Genomic DNA, 19344 nt, shown 5'->3' with positions numbered 1-19344 from the left:
TATTTTATGAATACATGTTTTTAACTCAGAATACTTCTGGAGAATTTCCTTTTTTTTTTTTCAGTTACCTTTTGTTGTTCTTGGTTCTTTTTTGTCTTCTGTGTCTTTTTTGCTTTGCTTTCTTTCCCCTCACAGTCTATTTGTAAAGTTTTCCAGTGATTTTTTTTTTTCATCAAATGAATATTAGGGCACCTCTAGTCAAACTTCATACTTGCTCTGATACAGCTTGGGTGCTTTGCTTTCTCTTTCCCACAGTATTTTTGAGCCAGTTTTTTTTTTTTTTCACTGAGCTATAGTTTGAGGGCTGATAATTTCAATTTATAGACCTTTTTTCCTGTAGCCTGAGGACATGGAGAGTGAAGGAAAGAAGAATTCAGCTAAAGCAGGTTATACCTGAGTTGTATTTTCACGTTTAAAGTAATGTTCAATATTCATACCAAGATTCATTCCACCTCATAGGTTGCATCTCATTCCCATTAAGGCATTTTTATCGGTTTACCGGTGTATGGTAAACCAATAAAAATGCCTTAATGGGAATGTTATCATCAGAATCTATCCTATTGGTTTATTCACCACCTTCAGAAAAAAAATTAGGATTGTTAGTCCTTTTGCTTCTCCTAGATGTGGGGATACTTGTGAGGATTCTTAGGCTCTTTTGCATCCCCAGTGCAGCTGGGGGAAGAGGCCGTGTGGGGTTAGGAACCCTGCCATATTGTAGATGCCACTCTGCTCCCAACCCTTTCCTGGGCCACAGCATTTTGCAATTTAGAACACTTGTATGTAGCCCTTCCTTATTTGGTTGCTTCTGTGAAATTTTGTGGGCAGTTTTTCTTTTGACCATTTATTTTTCTTTTTTCTGTATTTGCAGCCGCTACCAATACCAGAGTAGAAGCTTCCTTCTGCAGCTTTCTGACTTGCTTCTTTGTGTTTGTCCCTGGATTCTCTTTCTATTTCCTGAACATGAGCGTTCCCTGAGGGGCTGCCTTCCTGTGAACATAAAGATGGCGGTTCACAAGCCAAGGAGAGAGACGGCAAACAGATCCTTCAGCCTTCAGAAGGAACCAACCTTACCAACACCTTGATTTTAGACTTCTGGCATTGGCATCTGGAACTGTGAGACAACAAATTTCTGTTACTTTTGTTAAACATATTTTTTTCCCCGATATTTGAAGCTCCTACCAGGCAGCTTCCTCCTCCACCTTTCTGGCTGTTGCTTCTTTAAGTTTGTCTCAGCTGCGCTTCCTGATTCCTAAACGTGGGTGTCCCCTGAGTGCTGCCCTTTGCCGTGTCTCCACCTATACAGGTTCTCACAGAGATTTAGTCTGCTCCCATATTAATGATTGTCTCTCTTTATAGGTAACCCTGGCCTTAATCCTGGGCTCTGATTCTGGATTTTGCTTCAAGTTGAGTGAACATCTTCACTTGGTGTATTAGTTTGCTAGGACTGCTGTAATAAAGTGCCATAAACTGGGTAGTTTAAGCAACAGATATTTATTACCTCATAGTTCTGAAGATGAGAAATCTGAAATCCAGGTGCTGGTAGGGTTGTTTCTCTCTGAGGGCTATGAGGAAAGGATCTGTTGCAGGTGTCTCCCCTTGGCTTATAGGTGGGTGTTCTTCCTGTGTGCATGTCTGTGTCCAAACTTCCCCTTTTTATATGGACCCCAGTCATTGTGGATTAGGGACCACCCTAATGACCTCATTATAACTTGATTACTTCTGGAAAGACTCTTTCTCCAAATAAGGTCACATCCTGAAGAACTGGAGGTTAGAACTTCAACATATAAATGTTGGGAAGACACAATTCAATCTATCACACTTGGTTATTTACTCATCCTACACATATTTTCTGCTACATGCCAGGCATTGGTCTAGGCCCTGGGAATACAGACGTGATGAGGCTCAGTCTCTTTCCTCTTAATGAGTAGAAAAGATAAGAATTAATAAACAGACATTTGTGAAACTATATACAGGAAGTGCTCTCATAGATGAGAGATTCTTTTGAGGACACCTTAGTGGCACACCTAGCCCTGACTGGCTGAATCAAGAATGATATCTCAGAGGAAGTGATACTCATGCTGGATCTTTCCCAGTAGGATGCAATACTGGCTTATGCTGGATCCTTCCCAGTAGGATGCAATACTGTGTAATTGCTCTCCCTGCTTTTAAACCACACCCTTAGTTACCCAGCCCTGGACTCCACCACCCAGTCAATCTTTGCAAAGCACCACTTTGATTAAGACATTTCTCAGTTGAGAAACCTGTAATGACTCCTCATGGTCAACAGAACTAACTCTAAAAAAATTGTTTAGCCTGGCTGGCCTTTGGTTCCTCCACAATCAGGTGCCACAGCCATATCTACTTTTCCTGTCTTGATCTTCCTATGGTTTCCATCCTTAGCCCTGTACATTACCAAGTTGTTGTAACAAACATATTGGAAACATATCTGCAACTTTTTATAATTTTGTGAAGCCAGGATTTTTTTTTTGTTTCCTATTGTATCATCACCTAAAGAAGTGTTTGGCATATAACAGATACTTCAGAATATTGGTTGAATAAGCAAATGAATTTTCTCTACTTGCAATGCAGGCCTCTCCTTTCTCTCAGCTGTGCACATTTTTGCCCTATTGAAATTTTATTCTCAAGGCTCAGCTCCTGTATCCTGTCCTCCATTATGCCTTTCTTCTAGGTCACATGTGGATAAACAGATATGACTCTTCATTCCTAAAGACTCTTGCAGTCTCTGTGAACTGTTTGAATGCCCCTGCATTCTGCTTTGCATGGTAGAAATCTGAGTAGGTGCCTTTACCTACCAGGTTTGGTTGTTTGAATTTAGGAGCCATATTTTAAAAATAATATGTCCTGCTTAGCACTTTCTTGCACAATAATAGATGTTCAAAAATTACATTGTGTTTGAAGAGAGTATGAATGAGAGGAGTATTTTGTATTTGTTTCAAAAAAGTGGGGAGGAAGACCTAAGAAATGGAACATTTGGTCTGTCCCTCTTGCCTTCCCTTATTTTTCTGTGTTTACAACATTTTTAATTTCATTCAGCATATATTTGTTAAGCATCTGTGCTATTCAAGACTTGGACTCTTCAAGTCCTAGGACTTAGATTACAAACAGGAATTAAACTGCCTTTGGGGTACTTATCACTTCTTCTATTAGAAAAATTCCTCCAGTGTGTCCCAGTAGTCACTATCATCTGTACAGTTTTTAGGATGCTTTGCTTTACTCACATTTATTCATCCCAGAGTCTAGACTCTTTGCACATGTTGAGGCTGCCTGAGAGCAGGGCCCTTGTCTTTATCCTCCTATTCCCCACTGCCTCGCACTGAGCTTATACTTGATGGCTACTTCAGTGAGTCCTTTATTTTCCCTAAAGATTCTCTGACTCTTTTCTAAGTTTGCCCTGTTTCTCCAGTTATAGAATGCTGAGTCAGGACCAGAGACTTTGGAAGGATACTGATTGCTTTGCTTAGATTGAGAGACCCTCTGTAATTGATAAGAGTAAAAATAAACGTAATAAGTAGCACAATGTTTAGCCCTCGTGCTAAAGTTTTTACATGAATTTTATTTCCTAGTGAAGCCTGTTGCTATATCATTGGCTTCTATGACACCTTCATTTCTTACAAGTTGTCATATTAACATGTTGAGGTTGTTAAGTGAACATCTAGTTTGTTTGCCTCTACTCAAACTCAAGAATCTTGATTATACTGAAGAGCTTGTGCCAAACAGAAATGCAGTCTGAATTAGTCTGGTGGGTCATGCACATATGTTATCTTTTCTAAAGGCATCTAATTCTTAATAAATCCCTTTATGAAGGGAAAATGAGGAAGTGAAAATTGAGATGAAATAATGGAGTAGTAGAGAGTGGAAAGAATGGTAAAGATATTTGTTTGGAGGTTCTATTTGACATGGAAATGACTACTCTTAAACCTGATTGAAAGACAGGCATGAGATAATTCATATAGAAAAAATGGTAATATGTTCTATTATGTCATTGTTATTGGAGGATGGGAAACATCTATTTTATTTAAATATGTTGTATATCCATCAGAACAACATGAGTTCATGGAAATGATATAACAACAATTATGAGTAGTAGCCCAACCCTATGCTCTCTGCGTTTGTAGGTTTATAGTGTGTTATCTGTATCAAAGAGACAATGGCATGAGATAATTCTAAATAACAGATACATAAGTCGCTATCAAGTCTTATATGGTGTTGCAAAGTATGTTTAACTTATCAGGCATACTTAACATATTCGCTTATTAATCATGCTTTGTTTAAATCAAAATCAAGATTAGTTTATCCTGAGCACCTATGAGCATGAAAGGTAGAGATCACCTGGAGAGGCTCAGGCTGTCCGCTTCAGTTTATATTTGAAATGGCTCTGCACAGTAATCTCTGTGTTACGGCTACAACCAACATTGTCTCTCAACCTTCCTTCTTCCATGAGTGCTAACCACTCTTCTTCCTTATTTTGGGATACTCCTTTCTCCCTGAAGTCATGTGCTTCCCCATGTGACTTGTGGGATGGAATGGGAGAGTAAATACAATGTCTCAGGGTTTTTTTTTTTCCTTTTTTTTTTTTTGGGAGGGAGTCTTACTCTGTCACCAGCCTGGAGTACAGTGGTGCGATCTCAGCTCACTGCAGCCTCCGCCTCCCAGGTTCAAGCGATTCTGCCTCAGCCTCCTGAGTAGCTAGAACTACATACAGGCGCACGTCACCGTGCCCAGCTAATTTTTGTATTTTTAGTAGAGATGGGGTTTCACCATGTTGGTCGGGATGGTCTTGATCTCTTGACCTTGTGATCCGCCTGCCTTGGCCTCCTAAAGTGCTGGGATTACAGGCGTGAGTCACTGCGCCCAGCCAAGTCCCAGTTTTTTTTTTTTTTCAATGCTTGGTTTAAATGTTGGCATGTGATGCAGTTCTTGGAAGGGGTATTTAAGGGCCTCTGGAGGAGCATTGAGAAGGATTTTGAAGCATCTAAAAAGAGACACACAAAAAATTTCTCTTTTACTGCTCTAAATAAAGGTATATGAGAATGTGCTGTTTGGAATGGTTGCTGCTATCTTTTTCCATAAAAATGACAAAAGAGAATTTGCCAACTCAGGAGAACTGCCCTACCTTTGGACTTCTTGTACTATGAGAAAACATATCCCCTTATTTGTTAAGCCATTTTGAGTTTTCTGTTACTTGCAGATGAAAGCACCTTCCCTGATTCTGTAACATTTCCATTGAAAAAATAGAAAGCTAGGTGTTTAGTGTCTTAGTCATTTCTCCATTGGTTTTGTTTGCCAAAATTACAAGGCTTATAGTCTAATTTTTTGTGATTTACTGAGACCTAAGATACAGTAATGATTTTCTCTTTCACAGATACTTAAGAACTTCAAGCAGTCATCACTGATATAAGAGGTTAGTTTACATCCTGGATATATGTGCTGATTCAAAGATCTGTCCCCATATTTCACATCTCTCGTGAGTTCTTTTGAAATCCCAGATAAATATTTTCCAGCATTGATTGCACCTCCTATTCCTGCCCTTCTTGACCCAGATGCCTTATCTTTCCCTAGTGACCTTCTCTTACTGAATCCTTTGTCACGTATTTTATGCCTGTTGCTCATGGTGTCATGGGTGTTGTCATGTCTGAGAATGATTTATGAAGCATTAAGAAAAGATTCTCAAACCTTGCCCATCAGAATTTTTCCAAACATCAACTGAATCCAAATCTCTCTCTGGGTAATTCTGATTTTCAACCAGGTCTAAGAACCACTGATGTAAGGATATAAAAGAAAAATCATACTGACTGAATCCCATACCTAAAGTAAATGGTTTCAGATCTCACTTGACAAACTCACAAGTCTGTATTAGAGTCCTCCAGAGGGACAGAACCAATAGGATAGATGTATATATAAAAGGTAGTCTGTTAGGGAGAATTGGCTCACACAATTACAAAGCAACATCTCACAAGAGGCCATCTGCAAGCTGAAGAAAGAGAGAGAAGCTAGTAGTGTGGCTTAGTCCAAGTTCAAAAGCCTTAAAACCCGGGAAGCCAACAGTGCAGCCCTCAGTCTGAGGCCAAAAACCTGAGAGCCCCTGAGAGCCCACTAGTGTAAGTTCCCAAAGTCCAAAGACCAAAGAGCCTGGAATCTGACTTTCAAGGACAGGAGGAGATGGAGCAAGCGTCCTGTAAGAGAAGAAAGAGTGAACAGACTCAGCAAGCTGCTTATCCTTCCTTCTGCCTGCTTTGTTCAGTTTCATTTTTTTCTTCTTTTTTTTTGAGACAAGATCTTGCTCTGTCACCCAGGCTAGAGTGCAGTGACGCGATCATGACTTACTGCAACCTTGACCTCCCGGGCTTAAGGTGTCCTCCTGCGTTAGCCTCCTGCTTAGCTGGAACCACAGGTGTGTGCCACCATGCCTGGCTAATTTTTTGATTTTTATTGTAGAGATAGGGTCTCACTTTGTTGCCCATGCTGGTCTTGAACTTCTGGGCTCACGTGATCCCCTCACCTCGGCCTCCCAAAACGCTGGGATTATGGGTGTGAGCCATCACACCCAGCACTCTTTAGGGTTTTCTAGTTGTAAAATCCTGTTGGCTGCAAGCAGACACATTAACATCTTCCTTTCTGATTTGGATGCCTTTTTATTTCTTTTTTGCATAATTGCTCTGGCTAGATCCTCCAGTACAGACCCTATACCAAAATCTGAGATTCCTCTAGTCCAGGCCAGTCACAGTGTCTCATGCGTACAATCGGAGCTCTTCGGGAGGTCAAGGTGGGAGGATCACCTAAGCCCAGGAGTTTGAGACCAGCCTGGGCAGCACAGTAAGACACCTGTCTCTACAAAAAATAAAAAATTAGCTAGGCATTGTGGCATATGCCTGTAGTCCCAGCTACTTGAGAGGCTATGGTGGGAGAATTGCCTTAGCCCAAGAGAGTGAGGTTGCAGTGAGTCGTGACATGCCACTGCACTCTAGCCTGGGTGACAAAACAAGATCATGTCTCAAAAAAAATAAAAATAAAAAAGTTTTAAAAGTTAGAATGCTTAATGGTGTAGTACAGTTGACCTTCATAACTGGGGGTTCCACCTCCACCACCAGTGGATTGAAAATATGTACAATTGGCCCTCTGATTCCATGGATACAGAACCCATGAATATGGAGGGAAGACTTTACTATGTTGAATAGAAGTGGGAAGGGCACAACAAAGAGGTCATTCAAATACACAGTGAGATGATTGCCACCTGCACACCAAGAGAAGAGACCTCAGAATGGGATCTTATCTTGCTGGCACCTTGATCGTGAACTTCCAGCCTCTAGAGCTGTAAGAAATAAATTTCTATTTTTTAAAACAAAAACAAAAAAAGTGGTGACAGTGGGGATCCTTATCTTGATCTTAGAGGAAAAGCTTTCAACTCTTTACTGCTGAGTATTATGTTAGCTTTTTATATATGGTCTTTGTTGTTTTGAGGTTTCTTCTAAACCAAATTCATTGAGTTTTTATTATAAAAGGATGTTGAATTTTGTCAAATGCTTTTACTGCATCTATTGGAATGATGATGCGGTTTTTGTCTTTCATTCTATGGAATATGGTGTATCACATTTATTGATTTGCATTTGTTGAACCATCCTTATATCCCAGGGATAAATCCCACTTGATCATGGTGAATGATCCTTTTTACGTGCTGTTGAATTTGATTTGCTGGTATTTCCTTGAGGATTTTTGCCTCTATGTTCATCAAGGGTATTGGCCTGAAGTTTTCTTTCCTTATAGTGTCCTTGTCTGGCTTTAGTATCTGGGTAATGCTGACCTTATGAAATGAGTTCAGAAGTATTCCCTCCTCTTCAATTTTTTGGAAGAGTTTGAGAAGAACTACTATTAGTTATTCTTTAAATGTTTGGTGGAATTCAACAGTGAAGTTATCAGGTCCTGGACTTTCATTTTATGGGAGGTTTTTGATTACTGACTTGACCTCCTTACCCACTGTTGGTCTGTTCGGATTTTCTCCAGCTTCATAATTCAATCTTGGAAGGTTCTGTGTTTCTAGGAGTGTATCCATTTATTCTGGGATATGTTGGTGCATCATTTTTTCATAGTATTTCTTATGCTCTTTTGGATTTCTGTGGTATCATTGCAATGTCACTTCTTTCATTTCCAATTTTATTTATTAGTCTTCCTTTTTTTTTCTTTGTGCAGCTAAAGGTTTGTCAATTTTGTTGAGCTTTTCAGAAAACCAACTCTTAGTTTTATCTATCTTTTTGTTTTTCTAGCCTTTATTTCATTTATTTCTACTCTACTCTATGTATTTTCTTGCTTGTGTTGACTTTTTCTTTTTCTAGTTTCTTGAGATGTAGTGTTAATTATTTATTTGAATTTTGTTTTTCTTTTCTATTATAGGCATTTAAACTTCCATTTTAGAATTGCTTTTGTGGCATTCCCTAAGTTTTGGTAAGTTGTGTTTTCATTTGTCTCAATATTTTCAAATTTCCCTTTTGATTTCTTTTTTGACCATGAGTTGTTCAGGTGCATGTTGCTTACTTTCCATGTATTTGTGAATTTTCCAGTTTTCCTCCTGTTATTGATTTGTAGTTTCACATCATTGTGATAAGAAATAATGCTTGATATTGATATGATTTCAGATTTAGTGACACTTGTTTTGTGGCTTAATAAATCATCTATCATGGAGAATGTTTTGTGTACACTTCAGAAGAATGTGTATTCTGCTGTTGTTGGATAGAATGTTCTACACATGTCTGTTAGGCTCATTTAATCTAACATGTACTTCAAGTTCAATAGTTCCTTATTTATTTTATGTCATGATTTATGTGATGTTGAAAGTAGGATTTTAAAGTGCTCTACCATTATTGTATCATGTTCTGTCTCTCCTTTGAAATCTGTTAATCTGCATTATTTTTGGTGCTACTATGTTGAGTACATATGTATTTACAATATATTCTCTTGCTGAATTGACCCCTTTGTCACTATATAATGATCTTATCTCTTGTGACAGTTTTTGACTTAAAGTCTATTTGGTCTGACATAAGAAAATAATAATTTTTTACAGCTTTATTTTTATTTCAAACTTTTATTCTTTGGGGTGGTAGAAAACTATTTTAGTCAACTTTAATCTCTGAGTACCTCCCCTCCACCCTCAGCAAGTTACAAGAAGCTTATGTAGTATCAAGGTAATTGGGAGGAGGAGCCTTTTAATCCTCCATATTCTCTGTCTATGTTGCCATCCTCTGAGATATCCAGGGTCCCATCAGGTCTTTGGCCACTTGTGCTTGCAGATCTGAAGAGATATATGTTGTTTCTATTTTTATGACTCCTTCATTTTGTTAGATATAGTGAACCCCACGTTCCTCTTCAAAAAATCAGTATGTCAGTATGTTTAGCTCTCTTATTCTTTAATTCTCTATTTTAAAGTTTAACTTCCTTGTAGTTCCAGTAAACAACCTTCTCCACCGGTTCTAATCAGTGGTTCACATCTGTTCCCCTGGCCCCCTACCCTGTCCTGACTCATCTTGGTCAACTGCTCTAGTCACCTTCTTTGACCCAGATCAGCCCTGGCTACCTGCTCTGACCTGCCTGTAACCGTCCTTCCCGCCAAACCACCCACCCTGCCACTCCAGCTTGGACCCCTGCTCTCTTTAAAATAGCCAATTGGGATTAGTCTAGCTTGTGTGGTCTAACCCTAGCCAATAGGGTAACAACAGAGCAGTAGGGGCAACTCCTGTCAGGCATAAGTACCCCTTCCCCTCCTTGTCCAGGTGTGCTCTTGCCATTGTTCCATCTGTGAGCTGCACCCTTCTATAGAAGTAAATTTGCTGAGAGGATTTATCTTTGAGTGCTATTTCTTTTGCGGCTTTGAAATTTTACTTATAACAATTTTCTATGGTTTTTCTGTAAAACTTCTGTAAACCCAGAAAATCTGAAAGATTTCCTGAAAATGAAATGAAATAATTTCTCAGTTAATTTAGAAACTTTATTTGCCAAGGTTGAGGACATGCACCTGTTACACAGTCTCAGGAAGTCCTGACAACATGTGCCCAAGGTAGTCAGGACCCAGCTTGGTTTTAAACTTTTAAGAGAGACATGAGACATCAATCAATATACGTAAGAAGTACATTGGTTCCATCTGGAAAGGCGGGGGACAACTCAAAGCAAAGGCAGGAAGACTCAAGAGGGCTTCCAGGTCGCAGATAGGTGAGAGACAAAGGGTTGCGTTCTTTTGAGTTTCTGATTAACCTTTACAAAAGAGGAAATTAGGTATACATTTATCTCAGTGAGCAGAGGATAACTTTGAATAGAATGGGAGGCAGGTTCTCCCTAAGCAGTTCCCAGCTGCTTTTTCCCTTTTAGTGACTTTGGGGGCCCAAGATATTTTCCTTTCACACTTCCATGCCTGTTGAGGGTGCTTGGAAGTCCTTATACTGCTCTTGCACTGGACTGGAACAAAAGAAACTTTCAATGGCTGCCCAAAGTCCCATTGACCACCTGTCCCACCTCTGCCCAGGCAACAGGGCCTGACCTCTCTTGCCCCCCATTATCCTACCTGGCACTTCAGGCCTTACCCTTTAAAATACCAAGGAGAAACGTAGGTTAATATATATATATATGAACCATCCAAACAAAACACAAAATCCTGTGTAGTCAGTGGCATGGACATGTATTTTTGCTTCTGTAATGTGTGTGTGTATATTATGTATATATTGCCACATACACACATGGTGTATATATTATAATTAACAAATTTGAAAATTTGTCATTTGAAATAATTTTTCACTGAGGCTGTTCCACATTCTAGATTTGCTTCCTTTTAATTGGAGTTGTAATTGGTGATAATTCCAGCAGATAAACGATTCTGCTGGAATATATACATCTAAATGACTCGTTTCTTCAAAAATATTTACCTCAGACTACTATCTACTATCTGTCTATTCCACTAATACTGCTATAGCTCCAAACATTTCCCGTGGGTTTTTTTTTTTGGAATTGTTCTTATTTTATAAACCATAAGCTGAAAATGTCAGTAGTAAATTACTTTATCATTAAACCCAGCTCTACTCCCTACCCTTTCCCACCCCACTGATAAAAATATAGCCCTGTTTGATCCATTTGCCTCTAAACCAACTCAACTTTTGATTAGTTATGAACTTGTTGTACAGAAGCAGTAGGCAAAGATTTTTCCTCCTTTAAAACCATTTAAATGAAATTCTGAGAAACTCTGAAGTTGATTGTTAAAGAAAAGCTCGAAAATTGTTTTAATGACTGTATCACTGAAACAAAAGTGTAATTGCCAAAGTGATTACTCTGAAGCAAACTGTTATTGGAATGAATGTTGGTAGCTTCCTTTAGAACAATAGTTCTCAACTTGGGAGGATTTTGCCCCCCAGGGGACATTTGGGAATTTCTGGAGATGTTTTTGATCGTCTCAACTTGTTCCTGGCACTCGTGGATGGAAGCCAATGTTGGTTCTAAACATCCTATAATACTCAGGACAATTCTTCACAACTAAGAATTGTCTGCCCCCAAATATCAATACTGTTGAGGTTAAGAAATCCTGCTTTAAACAAATTATCACTTTATAGCCATCCCTCATGTTTTAATATACTTGAGAGCTTCTGATCACTTTCCTTCAGCCTCATGGCCTCTTTGAGATGTTGTTTCTGCTAAAGTGTAAAGGGTGGGGACACGAGTGGGAAACCAGTTCCAGTGAGAAAACAGGTGAGGAGGGGACTACCAGGAAATGTGTGGATTAATATCTAGGTGGAAGTTTCCCTAGCAACCTTTGAATTCTTTCTAAGAAGTTTAGTTCTTATCTCAGGGATTTTTCCTGCCTAAGATGGTAGGAACAGAGACTTGGGGCCTCAATTTTCTAGGATCATAACCCAGAGAGAGACTGCATACATTCCCCTCAGGGAGGCTTTCACCACTTTGTGGGCTGCGATCCCACTGCCCCTTCTGACTCAAGTCTGAACTTCCCTGTCCCTATCTAATCAGTCATGGTTAGCTGCCTTTGCCTTTTTATTCTCCACACTGCTCTTGCTCTCTGCCCTTGCAACAGCTTCTGCATTTGAAGGCATGTTCTGATCTGTTCTTTATTAGGCAGTTATTATTTCTCCAGAATAGCTTGATTTGCCCTGTCCCCTTCTCCTCCCTTACTCTGTACAAGGGTAAAGTTTCAAACACCCCATCCCCCATATGAGGCCAGACATAGCTTTCCATAGGAAGGTTAGCTGTTTGGTTTTTACCCTGCAGAACCAATTCCACCACAGAGCTCCATCCCTATGTTGGTACCTTCCTGCAGTTCATTTCAGTGTGTGGTCCCTTGAGCAGCATCTCTGGCTAGTCAGTTCTTTTCTTTCTGGTTTGTCCCTGATATCTGATTTCCAAAGCAGAAGATCAGTGGGGAGGCCAGAACCTCCCAAACATCAAAAGAGAAAGAGAAAACCATATGGCTCTGTTCGTGGATTAAAGGCACGCCCTAGAAAGCCATGTGCTGGTTCTTCCACTCCTTTCCCTCAGGGACAATGTCTCCACTATATGTTGCAGAATTAGAATAAATCTCTACATTTGAATCTACCTGGAAATGGTTGGCCATGATTTCTGGGCTCTTGTCTGATACTTCCCACTACAAGCACCTCTGAGATCCCATTCCCCATCTGAGTGAATTCCAGCAAAATGTTCTCCCAGAGTTCTGCCTTCTGATCACTGTTGAAATAGACTTGAGCAAAAAGGACAAAGTGACCAGGTGCCTAAGCACACTCTGTATATTCTGGTGTTAGGTCTACATCATGCTAACATAGGCAGCTTGTGGCTTTGAGTAGTCTCCAGGTAGGTTGCCCTATGGGAAGGGATTTCTCCTCTATGAAGAAGGCACATTTCTCATATTTGAAATTAACATTTTTAATTTGAGTCTAAAGAAGCGAATTAAGTCACTTTTTTACCAAATGACCGAGCTGTCATGTGATACTATCAAAATCAAGAAGCAGTATTCATGGGGCAGTTGCAGGTGTGGGGCAATGAAACACCAGCACCACGACTCATGAGTGAGCTCCGGTTTACTCCACTCCTGCCACACATTTTTCAGGCCGTAGGAGGCAGGCTGAGCTCTGACTGTAAGCCTCGGCTATTCGTCTGAAGTACCTCTCTTGTTTCTTCCACCCTTAATGGAGGTGTGGTGATTTTTCTACTGCCTTATAATCTAAGGTAGCCCCAAATTCTGGGCCACTGCTCTCTCATGATTACCTTCCTCTCAACCTCTCAATGTCTTTGTTGCTGAGCTCTGACCTCTAACAACTGTTAAAAATATAGTCAGGTAATGTTATAGTACAAACACTACTTTTATTAGTCTACTTTCTTCTTTTTCACCATCATGGGCCCCAGGACTTGGATATTGTATGCAGTTAACACCTCTTTATTATAGTCTTGCAAGTAGATCATTTCAGATAAGTCCTCTGAGAGTCCTCCCAAAAAAGGACAAGGATCTCTCGCTTCTGTCCTCTGCTGCTCACTTTGTAGGAGGTCCATATTCCTTAGCAGCAGGATAAGTTATTACCCCTGGTTTAGAGTTTTAAGTCTCTGCTTCATTTCTTGGGTATCAGGAGTCTGCCAGATTAAAGCTCTTGAACTTTAATGTTTCCAGGGCTCTGTGGATGCTACCCTAAAACCCAAATCTAGTTCCTCTGCTTGATTTTACTGTAAGCAGCAACATGTCATCCTGGTATCTGGTGCCTGCTGGCTTAGGGCAGTGTTGAGCTAGCACTTTGAAGATGCTGGAGTTCAGTCTCGTGAGTCCGTTTTTCTCCACATGGCTTCTAGGTCTGGGCAAAAAAATTGCAGCAGTATTGTCCTATTCACGAATTGAAATTGCAAACTAATGATCTTGTTACACAAATATGAGACCAGTTTCTGAACCTCTGTGGCGTAACACCAACCTCTTTAACTACTCTATTGAGAGTACAGTGGGTGCTTGTCCAAGAACAATCTGAACACCAAAGCCCCCTGTGACCCATCATGGAGGACCTCCCACTCCTCAAACCCTTGATAGTATCTCTTCAGTCTTCTCGTAATAGTTTAAGCAATTAACCAACTCTGCTCCATGAAAAGTTTGTGTGGGCCATGTTTGGGCTATGGAGCACCACCACTAAACTTAGGCCAGCCATGGTCAGACCTGAGATGAGGCTATCATTTGAAGCAGGAATGCATCAAGGAGATAGGTTTGTAGATCATTTTTTAGGGTCTTCTTTCTCTGTGGTGAGCTTCATTTATACAAGAGCCTTAATTTTTAAGGCATTGCCAGTGCTGAATTTCTTTGCCATCAAATATTCTAAATTGTCTTTTCAGAACCTGGTTCTGATGTTAACTAGAGGTTATCTCTACCCCCTATACACCTACACCACATGGATTAAACTGCTCCCCCAACTTTTTTTTAGAGACAGGGTCTTGCTGTGTTGCCCAGGCTAGACTTGAACTCCCAGGCTCAAGCAATCCTCCCACCTCAGCCTCACATGTAGCTGGGACTACAGGCACATGCCACCATGCCAGCCTTGCTTCCTATCTTTATGTGCCCATTGTCTAGCAATCAAATGCCCATGATGAGTCATGGTCAAAGAAGGCAAAGATATGTCTGGCTCTAGTCTAGGGACATCACTATACTCACAGTATAATTACAGTTGTTAACAGTTTTCTAGACCAGTCAGTCCCTACAATGTCACATTGGCATCCAGTCCATCACTCTCAGCTCATAAGGAGATACTCAGTAGTTTGTGTTCAGTTCCAATAAGGTAAGGGGATCATGTTTTTCTGTCGTGCCCCATCCCTGTGTAATTGTGGATGTTCCTTCTCTTCTGGTGGGCCTATAAATGTTAAGGACTGTGGACAGCAGGTTATCTACAAGCAATGGATTAATGACAGAGAAGTCCACACTCCAAAAAGCTTTGGTTAATGGATCTTTTTCATACCTCTGTAGTCCTTCATCTCCTGCTGGCTTTGATGACATCTACTCCTGCCTCATCCAGTTTGGGTTCTTCCTCTGACTGCCTTTCCCTCTTCCTTCATCTCAGTCTTGTGTAGTTTAGGATTGGAGAAACCAGCTTTCTTGGCTGCCTGTGAATATTTCTGACCTGCATCAGAGTGTGGTTTCTTTGAGTCTTTGTGCTTTGGTGAGGGAGGGGAGGGGAAAATGGCCTGTGTGAAGCTAGTGAAAGAAGAGGAGGAAAAAAATCACACAGAAACAGAATAATACTTTGAAATGTAACCCTGCCACATGCTTTGTAAAACTAGAATATTTCACTCTGATTCTAAATAACTTAAACGGCATTATTTCAGTATATCAGTGGTTAAGGTGAGGGGGAAATGTAGTTTTTTTGTGGTCTAAAACACTCATATTAAGACAATTGGAAGACACAAAGGGAAGAATCATATAATCTGTTATATGCTAGCTCTTAAAAGTAGTAGAGTTTTTCCTAGATTTGTTCTGTAAACTGCCATTTAACTGTACCAGGTAATGAGATGGCTAGATGCTTTCCAATTAAATTGGCACAACTTAAAAAAAATGTATTTTAGATTCAGGGGGTAAATGTGCAGGTTTCTTACAGGGTATATGTGTGATACTAAGATTTGGGCTTCTGTTAATCTTGTCAGCCATGGAGTGAACACAGCACCCATAGTAAGTTTTACAGACTGCATCCGCTCTCTCTTTCCCTCTTTCTCATCCCGCATTTTGAAGTCCCCAGTGTCTAATCCTTGTGTCTGTATGTACCCATAAAGTGGCACAACTTCTCTCTAAATGATAAATTGCTGCTTTTGGCTGAGTGTGGTTACTCATACCTATAATCCCAGTACTCTGGAAGCCTGAGGCAGCTGAACTGCTTGAGCCCAAGGAGTTTGAGACCAGCCTGAGCAACATGGTGAAATCCATCTCTACAAAAAAATAAAACAATTAGCCAGGCGTGATGGCACGCTCCGGTAGTCCCAGCTACTTGGGAGGCTGAGGCAGGAGGATTGCTTGAGCCTGGGCGGTTGAGACTGTAGTGAGCTGAGATCTCCCAAGTGCACTTCAGCCTGGGTGACAGAGCCAGACCCTGTCTCAAAAAACAAAAACAAAAACAAAAACAAAAACAAAACAAAACAAAACATACACCCACACACAAAACAAAACTAAAACAAATGGATGATTTTGGTTGAATGCTCATTTTTAAAGATCAGATTCTGTGCTACAAACTTTACAAATATATATTACTTTATATGGTCCTCAAAACAACTCTGTGATTTAGTTTGTTTTATCTTGGCGGATACTGAATGGCATTCCCATTTTACAGATTAGGAAATTGTGCTGTAATTTTGTTGGAGCCACACAGCTATTAAGTGGTAGGATTGAAAAGCCAAGGTCATTGTGAGCCCAGAGCCCCTGCTCCCAACCCCACATTACACTTTTGCCACAGAAGTGAGACATGATCTTTTAGGAAAATAAGAGTCCAGGCTGACTGGCAAGACCCTGGCATCACCACAGCCAATCTTGAGTCTGGACTCCACCTAGAAGATGGTATATCAAAACAGAGGCCATGCCGACATGCTCTCCTGAACTTGGAGAAATCCTCTGGAGGGGATGGACTCTTAAAGAATTTAGACCAAATCTCTTTTTTGTGTGCATGTGTATTTGTGTATGAATTTTTAAATAGGAATGTTCCAGTAAAGGTACAGCTGATTTTATTCTTTATTTTAGGTAGGTAAAATGTCCATATGAGCCAAAAAACAACAGTATAAAATCTTTCTTCTATTCCTTCAGCCCAGTTAGTACCCCATTCCCTTTTTCATGTCTACCTCTTATGAATTCCTTTTATACAACTATGAGTAAATGTAAAATTGTATTCCTATGCCTTTTCTTCTTTTATATACAAGGTTATCATTTTTAAATTCTGTACTTCCTTTGCTTTTTTCCCCTTCCTTCCTTCCTTCACTTCCTTCCTTTCCTTCCTGTCCTTTTTTGTTGGAGTCTTGCTCTTGTTGCCCAGGCTGGAGTGCAATGGCATGATCTCTGCTCACTGTAACCTCTGCCTCCCAGGTTCAAGCAGTTCTGCCTCAGCCTCCCAAGTAGCTGGAATTACAGGCACCTGCCACCATGCCCAGCTAATTTTTGTATTTTTAGTAGTGACAGCATTTCACCATGTTGGCCAGGCTTGAACTCCTTACCTCAAATGATCTGCCCACCTCAGCCTCCCAAAGTGCTGGGATTACAGATGTGAGCCACTGTTCTTTGCTTTTTTTAAATAGAGATTTATCTTAGAAATATTTCCATATTAGCACATGGAAAGGTTCTTCATTCTTATTTACAATGGCATAATATTTCATGGTGTTAAATCTGTTATCATTTATTAGCCAGCTCTCTATTAGTAGACATTTGGGTTATTTCCAGGCTTTTGCTCTCACTGCTGCAATGAATAAACCTGAATATATGCCACTCTGATGTATGTCTACAGGATAAATTTCTAGAAGTAGAAATGCTGTGTTAAAAGTATGCATTTATAATTTTGACCAATAATGCCAAATTGTCCTCAATAAAAGTTACACTAATTTTTACTTCTACCAGTAATGTATGAAGAGAGAGAGTTTCCCACACTCCTGCCAACATAGTTAATGCATGTTTGGATTTTGGCCCATTTGATAAAAAATGTTTGGATTTTGGCCTCTTCAATAGATAAAAAATATTGCAGATTATTTAAATATGGTTAGTTAAGCAACTTTTCATACATTTAAGTTCCACGTGTATTTCCTTTTCTGTGGACTTTGTCCATTTCCTCTTGACTTACAGGTCTTTTATCAATTTCTAGAAACTCTTCATCTATTAAGGAGAGTAGCCTTTGTGTATGATGTGAATTGAACATATTTTTTTCTGTTTGCCATTTATGATTAAGTTTGTTAACCTTCTCTTTTTTTTTTCTTTTGTCCCAAAACCTGAAAAGTATTGTTAGCCTTCTCTTATGTCTTCTGAATTTTAGGACTTAGTGAGAAAGGCCTTTCCCACTACAAGGTTATAAAAGTCTTCTACTGTGTCATCTAGTGATTTCATGGTTCTGTTTTTCTTACTTAAATCTTTGATTGATTTGTAGTTTATCTTGGTTTATAATATAACACTTGGATTGAACCTTTTTTTTCCTCAGATGGCTATCCAGGTATACCACACCATTTAGTGAATAATGTCTGGTAATTCGGTGTCTACTGATTTGAGATGCCACCTTTATCATATACCATATGCTATATATATATATATATATATACACACACACACACACACACACATACACACACACATATATCATTTCATTTATACTTACATAAATAAAATGGCTTTACTTTAGAATCCTAGAGGAAAGTCTGAATTTTCTTGTGGCAACCCTAGAGGATTTTTTTTTTTTTTTGAGACCAAGCCTCACTCTGTCACCCAGGCTGGACCCGACTGTAGTGCAGTGGTGCAGTCTGCTCACTGCAACCTCTGCCTCCTGGGTTCAAGCCGTTTTCCTGCCTCAGCCTCCTGAGTAGCTGGAGTTACAGGTGCCCATCACCACACCTGGCTAATTTTTGTATTTTTAGTAGAGATGGGTTTCACCGTGTTGGCCAGGCTGGTCTCCAACTGCTGACCTCGGGTGATCTGCCTGCCTTGGTCTCCCAGAGTGCTGGGATTACAGGCATGATCCACTGCACCTGGCTGATTTTTTTTAGCTGTGGTAAAATATACCTATTATTTTTACTGTTATGTATATTTTAATTTAAATGGTTACCATTTTAATCATTTTTAAGTGTGACATTCCATGGCATTAAGTACATTTACATTGTTGTGCAACCATCACCAACATCATCTCTAGAACGTTTTCATCTTCCCACCATGTGGCTTTGAATCCAAAATATCAGTAATTTTATGACATACCATTCATTTGTAAGGTAAGCCCTGATTTTAGAGGTATTAAAATATGGTAAAATACACATCTTAGGTAGATTTTAGTTACTGAAATATTTATTTACTGAAATATAGTTCTGAATTTTCAAGTGTAGTGTGTTTCTGAACATTCTGTTCTATTACATTCATTTATCTTTCCATGTCCCAGTGCCACACTGTCTTAATTATTGCAGATTTATAACAACTTTTAATACATAATAAGGCTGGTTTCTCCCCACTGGTCTTCTTTTTCAGAAGATTTTTTTTTCTCCAGTTATTCTTGCCTATCTGTTTAGATAAACTAAGCAGCTTTTCCTTGGCTCTTTCAGACCTTTCCTTCCCTCTTTCTGTCTCTGTTCTACTTAAATTATAAAAATTTGCATATAGATGACTTTATG

At 39.7% G+C, this 19344-nt stretch overlaps 1 protein-coding gene across 11 annotated transcripts in view; it reads left to right on the top strand.

Moving 5' to 3' along the window:
* The window catches only part of ELOVL7 (ELOVL fatty acid elongase 7), a 70633-nt gene that overhangs the window by 14279 nt on the left and 37010 nt on the right, over positions 1 to 19344 (top strand). The window contains exons 1-4 of one of the 11 annotated variants that reach the window (XM_021670195.2): positions 838 to 1113; positions 1357 to 1403; positions 5384 to 5422; positions 8407 to 8457. The gene's annotated coding sequence lies outside the window, so the exon portion shown is untranslated. Of the gene's footprint in view, positions 1 to 837; positions 1114 to 1356; positions 1404 to 1424; positions 1608 to 4781; positions 5423 to 8406; positions 8458 to 19344 lie in introns of those variants that run through there. The other 10 variants (XM_021670193.2, XM_064376003.1, XM_021670194.2 and 7 more) reach the window with 10 other exon arrangements.

Source organism: Aotus nancymaae, unplaced genomic scaffold (genome assembly GCF_030222135.1).
Source record: "Aotus nancymaae isolate 86718 unplaced genomic scaffold, 86718_ANA_hifiasm-v0.15.2.pri h1tg000014l, whole genome shotgun sequence".
Lineage (NCBI taxonomy): Eukaryota > Metazoa > Chordata > Mammalia > Primates > Aotidae > Aotus > Aotus nancymaae.
This window is presented reverse-complemented; position numbering and strand designations above follow the sequence as displayed.